The following is a 6,184-nucleotide window of genomic DNA, read 5'->3' as shown; positions in this document are numbered from 1 at the left end:
TTGACAGGATCATATGGTTTTTATCTTTTCTTTTGTGGATGTGATATATCACATTGATTGATTTGCGAATGTTGAACCAGCCCTGTCACCCAGGACTGAATCCCACTTGATCTTGGTGGATGATTCTTTTTATGTGCTGCTGGATTCGATTTGCAAGTATCTTGTGGAGGATTTTTGCATCCGTATTCATCAAGGATATTGGCCTGTAGTTCTCTTTTTTTCCTGTGTCTCTGTCTGGCTTGGGAATCAGAGTGATGCTGGCTTCATAAAATGAGTCTGGGAGTTTTCCTTCGATTTCTATTTTTTGGAATAGCTTGAGAAGATTTGGGATTAATTCTGTTTTAAATGTCTGGTAGAATTCCCCAGGGAAGCCATCAGGTCCAGGGCTCTTATTTGTTGGGAGATTTTTGATAACTGATTCGATTTCTTCACTCGTTATGGGTCTGTTCAAGTTTTCTATTTCTTCCCGTGTGAATTTTGGTATTGAGTGTGTGTTTAGGAATTTGTCCATTTCTTCTAAGTTGTCCAATTTGTTGGTTTATAATTTTTCATAGTATTCCCTGATAATTGCTTGTATTTCTGAGGGGTTGGTTGTAATAAGTCCATTTTCATTCATAATTTTGTCTATTTGGGTGTTCTCTCCTTTCTTTTTGATAAGTCTGGCTAGAGGCTTGTCAATTTTGTTTATTTTTTCAAAAAACCAACTCTTGGTTTCATTGATTTGTTCAATTGTTTCTTTGGTCTCTATGTTGTTTATTTCTGCTCTAATTTTTACTATTTCTCTTCTTCTACTGGGTTTAGGGCGTTCTTGTTGCTCTGCCTCTAGTTCCTTTAGGTGAGCTGTTTGATTTTGGACTTGCATTTTTTCTAAGCTCTTGAAATAGGCCTGGAGAGCAATGTACTTTCCTCTTAGGACTGCCTTTGTCGCATCTCATAAATTTTGAATTGTTGTGTTCTCATTTTCATTTGTTTCCATATATTTTTTAATTTCCTCTCTAATTGCCTGATTGGCCCACTCATTCTTTAGTAGGGTGTTCTTTAATGTCCATGTTTTTGGAGGTTTTCCAGACTTCTTCCTGTAATTGATTTCAAGTTTCAAAGCATTATGATCTGACAGTGTGCATGGTATGACCTCCAGTTTTTTATATTTATTGAGGGCTGCTTTATGTCCCAGTATGTGATCTATCTTGGAGAATGTGCCATGCGCACTTGAGAAGAAAGTAAATTCCCTGGCCTCAGGATGTAAAGTTCTAAATATATCCGTCAGATCCATCTGGTCCAATGTGTCTTTCAAGTCCATTATTTTTTTAGTGATTTTCTGTCTGGTTGACCTGTCCATTGCTTTAAGTGGAGTATTAAAGTCCCCTGCTATTAGCACATTTGTATCTATAAGCTTGTTTCTGTTTGTGATTAATTATTTTACATATTTAGGTGCTCTCATATTCAGTGCGTGAGTCCGATCAAAAGACATAGGGTAGCAGAATGGATTTTAAAAAACCCATCTATTTGCTGTCTATAAGAAACTCACTTTAGACTGGAGAACACCTTCATATTGAAAGAAAAGGGATGGATAAATATCTATCAGGCTCCAGGAAGTAAAAAAAAAAAAAAAAAAAAAGCTGGAGTAGCCATACTTATATCAGACGAACTGGACTTTAAAGTAAAGACAGGAACAAGGGAAGAAGAGGGTCATTATATAGTAATTACAGGGTCTATCAATCAGGAAGAGATAACACTTTTAAATGTCTATGCACCTAATTCATTGTTTGAGTTCAGCATTGTCCTAATGCCAAATCTGAATAAAGATACTACAGATAGAGAGAACTACAGGTCAATATCTCTGATGAACATAGATGTCAAAATTCTCAGCAAAATATTAGCAAACAAAATCTAACAACACATTTGAAAAATCATTCACTAATATCAAGTCGGATTTATTCCCTTCGATGCAAAGGTGGCTCAGTATTCAGAAATCAATCAACATGATAAATCACGTCAATAAGAGAAAGATAAAAAACTTATGATCATTTCATTACATGCAGGAAAAGCATTTGACAAAGTACAATATGCATTCATGGTTAAAAACCCTCAAAATGTAGGTTTAGAAGGAACATACTTCAACATAATAAAGGCCTTATGTGAAAAACTCCCACAGCTAACATGGCCCTCAATGGGGAAAAACTGAGAGCTTTTCCTCTAATGTCAAGAATAAGACAAGGATGTACACACTTACCATTGTATTCAACATAGGATTGGAAGTCCTAGACACACCAATGAGACAATAAAAAGAAATAAAATGCATCCAAATGGGCAAGAAAGAAGTTAAACTTCCATTATTTTCATATGACATGATATTATATATAGAAAACCCTGAAGACTAAACAATGCACACACGAGCACGGCACACGCACACACACACACACACACAACTAAAGAACTGATAAATTAGTTCAGTAAGGTTGCAGGATACAAAATTAATATGTATAATTCCATTGCATTTCTATACACTAATAATTTAGCAGCGGAAAGAGAAATTAAGAAAACAATCCCATGTACAATTGCACCAAAAATAATAAAGCAGCTTGGGATAAATTTAACAAAGAGGTGAAAGGCTTATACTCTGATAACTATAAAGCATTGATGACAGAAATTAAAGATGATGCTAATAAATAGAAAGATATTCCATGCTCATGAAGTAGAAAAACAAATATTGTTAAAATGTCCATACTACCCAAAACAATCTAAACATTCAATGCAATCCTTATCAAAGTACAAACAGCATTTTTTCACATAACTAGAAAAAAACAATCCTAAAATTTGTATGGACCCACAAAAGACCCAGTGTAGACAAAGCAACCTTGAAAAGGAAGAGCAAAGCTGGGGGCATTACAATTCTGGACTTCAAGTTATATTACAAAGCTGTCATACACAAAGCAGTAGAGTACTGGCACAAAAATAGACCCATATATTACTAGAATGGAAAAGAAAATCCATAAAGGAATCCACAGAAATATGGTCAAATAATCATTGACAAAGCAGGAAAGAATATCTAGTGGACAAAAGGCAGTCTCGTCAACAAATGGTGTTGGGAAAACTGGTCAGCTACATGCAAAAAAAAGGAAACTAGACAATTTTCCGACACCATATGCAAAAATAAATTCAAAACAGATTAAGGACCTAAATGTGAGACCTGGAACCATAAAATTCCTAGAAGAGAATAGAGGCAAAAATTTATCTAACATTGGTCACACCATCATCTTTCTAGATACATCTCCTGAGGAAAGAGAAACAAAATAAAAAAAAATAAACTATTGAAACTTCATCAAAATATAAAGCTTGTAAGGCACTTAGGTGGCTTAGTAGGTTAAGCGTCGAGCTCTTAATTTTGGCTCAAGTTCCTGGGATCAAGCACTGCCTCAGGCTCTGGACTGACAGCGCAGAGCCTGCTTGGGATTCTTTCTCTCTCCCTCCGTCTCTCTTTCTATCTGCGCCTTCCCTGCTCTCTCTCTCTCTCTCTCTCTCTCTCTCACTCACTCGCTCGCTCGCTCTCTCTCTCACTCTCGCTTGCTCGCTGTCTCAAAATAAAGAAATATTTAAAAAAAACTGAACTTACCATTAAAAAAAAGAAAAAGGGAAAAAACTTCTGCACAGCAAAGGAAACAACCAACAAAACTAAAAGACAATATAATGAATAGGGGAAGATAATTGCAAATGACATATCCAGTAAAGGGATATCCAAACTACATAACGAACTTTTAAAATCTAACCTCCCCCAAATAATCCAATGGGCAGAAGATATAAACAGGCATTTCTCTGAGAAGACATCCAGATGGCAACAGACATATGAAAACATGTTCAACATCACCTATCATCATGGAAATGCAAATAAAAAGCGCAATGAGATGTCACCTCACATGAGTTAGAATGGCTAAAATCAAAAACACAAGAAACAAATGTTGACAAGGGTATTGGAAAAAGGAACTCTCATGCACTGTTGGTGGATTGGCAAACTGGTTCAGTCACTGTGGAAAACAGTATGGAGGTTCCTCAAAGAATTAACAATAGAATTCCCTATGACCCAGCAGTAGCACTGCTAGGAATTTACCCAAGGGATACAGGAGTGCTGATGCATTGGAGCACATGTACCCCAATGTTCATAGCAGCACTCCAACAATAGCCAAAACATGGAGAGAGCCTAAGTGTCCATCAGCGGACGAATGGATCAAGAGGATGTGGTTTCTCTATACAATGGAATACTACATGGCAATGGGAAAGAATGAAATCTGGCTATGTGTAGCAACATGGATGGAACTTGATGGTGTTATGCTGAGTGAAATAAGTCAGTCAGTGCAGGACAGATACCATATGTTTGCACATATAGGAGGATTAGGAGGAACTTAATGGAGGACCATAGGGGAGAAGAAGGGGAAAACTAATGGGGGAAAGGGAGGCAGGCAAACTATGAGAGACTCTTGAATGCTGAGAACAAGCCGAGGGCTGATGGGGGTGGGGGGAGGGGAAGGAGGGTGATAGGCATGGAGGAGGGCACTTGCGGGGATGAGCACTGGGTGTTATATGGAAACCAACTTGACAATAAACTATTAAAAAATAAAAAATAAATAAATTAAAAAATAAATTAACCTAAAAGAAAAAAATTAAGATTTTTAATTTCCAAGCCCTTTGAGAAAGCAAAATTAATGCAATGCAAACCAGAATGTCTGATTAATAAATTTAACAATAAGCGAAAGAAATTTTATTATCTAAATTAACCCATTTATTATAGGCTGGCAACGTTTCAAATGGTGGAGCTTCTACTGATCTTTCAAGTCCTTCAGCCTTCCAATGGCTGTGATAGCAGAAGTGGTATTATAGGACCAGGTGCCACCGGCTATGGTTTTCATGCAGGAACCAGAATGGTAGACCCCACAGCTTATCTTTTCATCTTGTTTTTGCCCCCGAAGGAGCAAATGTACTTGGTGTGCTGGCTTATTTCAATCTTCTTCACCATTTTCCTGAGGGAGGCACGATAACGCGTCCCTTATTTACTGACAATTCTGACCTTCTTAACGCACTTAACCATGTCGTTGCAAATTAGGTCTGAGTCCAGAGAGCTAAAATAAAATTATCTTTTAAAAAATCTTACCAGGGCGCCTTGGTAGTTCAATCACTTAAGCGTTCAGCTCTTAGTTTTGGCCGAAGTCATGATATCATGGTTTGTAATCTTGAACCCCATGTTGGGCTCCGCACTGACTGTACAGAGCCTGCTTGGGATTTTCTGTCTCTCTCTCTTTTTGCCCCTCCTCTTCTCTCTCTCTCTCTCTCTCAAAATAAAGAAATAAACATTATAAGAATCTTATCCACATTAAAATGTTCTGGGTTCTTTGAAATTTTTAGAAGAATGACTACGTCTTTGCCATTATTTTTTTTAATATTTTCATCCTCGAAGTCCCCACTCTAAAGTTATCTCCTACATGAAGTCTACTTGCAATATCCCCAAAATATTGTATTTTAAATTGAAACTTAATCCCATTCAGCCTTCACAGGTATGTGTCTCTAGGTCCTCAGAGAAGAGCTGGTGGAAGAAAAAGATGGAACTCCCTGATGCTAGTGCTTTTTCTGGGGCAGACAATGTGGTGGCACTCTTCTTGTGCTACTGTACTGCCCACAATTATGTAAAGACAGACTGACAAAGCCCAAGCCTCTAGACTCTCTTTTGAGCTACCCTGCTTTAGTCAAGTGTTTCAATTCTGGCACTGCCACTAACTTGCTATGTGACTATGAGCAAATCTCAGTCCCTCTCTGTTCTCAATTTTTGAAGGATCCTTCCATTTCTGGATTCTATTACTACAAGATGCAGGATTTTATGCAGTTTCTCTCATGAGGACTTCGGAAACTAGATATGTCCACTATTATTCTCATTCTCTCTCTCATCTCTTCCATTTCGTTCTCTTTTCTGTCTCTCCCTCTTTCTATCTCTTCTTGTCTCTATGTTTTCTGTTTTTGTTTCTCTCTTTCTCCCTCTTTTTGTTTTTCTCACCATCTTCTCCCTTTCTGGCATTCTCTCTTGCTCTCTCTCTCTCTCTCTCTCTCTCTCTCTTTCTCTCTCTCTCTCCTGCCCCACTCCAACCACAGGAAGTGAATCTGGCTGAATAGCTCCCAACTCAAAATAGCTTTGATGCTTCCT

The 6,184-nt window shown here is 37.6% G+C and overlaps 1 pseudogene; it reads right to left on the bottom strand.

Moving 5' to 3' along the window:
* Positions 1-4,811: 4,811 nt before the first annotated feature.
* Positions 4,812-5,080, bottom strand: LOC120224022 (annotated as a pseudogene).
* Between the last annotated feature and the right edge of the window lie 1,104 nt (positions 5,081-6,184).

This window comes from Hyaena hyaena, unplaced genomic scaffold (assembly GCF_003009895.1).
Source record: "Hyaena hyaena isolate Hyena2069 unplaced genomic scaffold, ASM300989v1 scaffold_1091, whole genome shotgun sequence".
Taxonomy (NCBI): Eukaryota; Metazoa; Chordata; class Mammalia; order Carnivora; family Hyaenidae; genus Hyaena; species Hyaena hyaena.
Note: the sequence above shows the minus strand (reverse complement) of the source record. Positions and strands in the feature narration are given on the sequence as shown.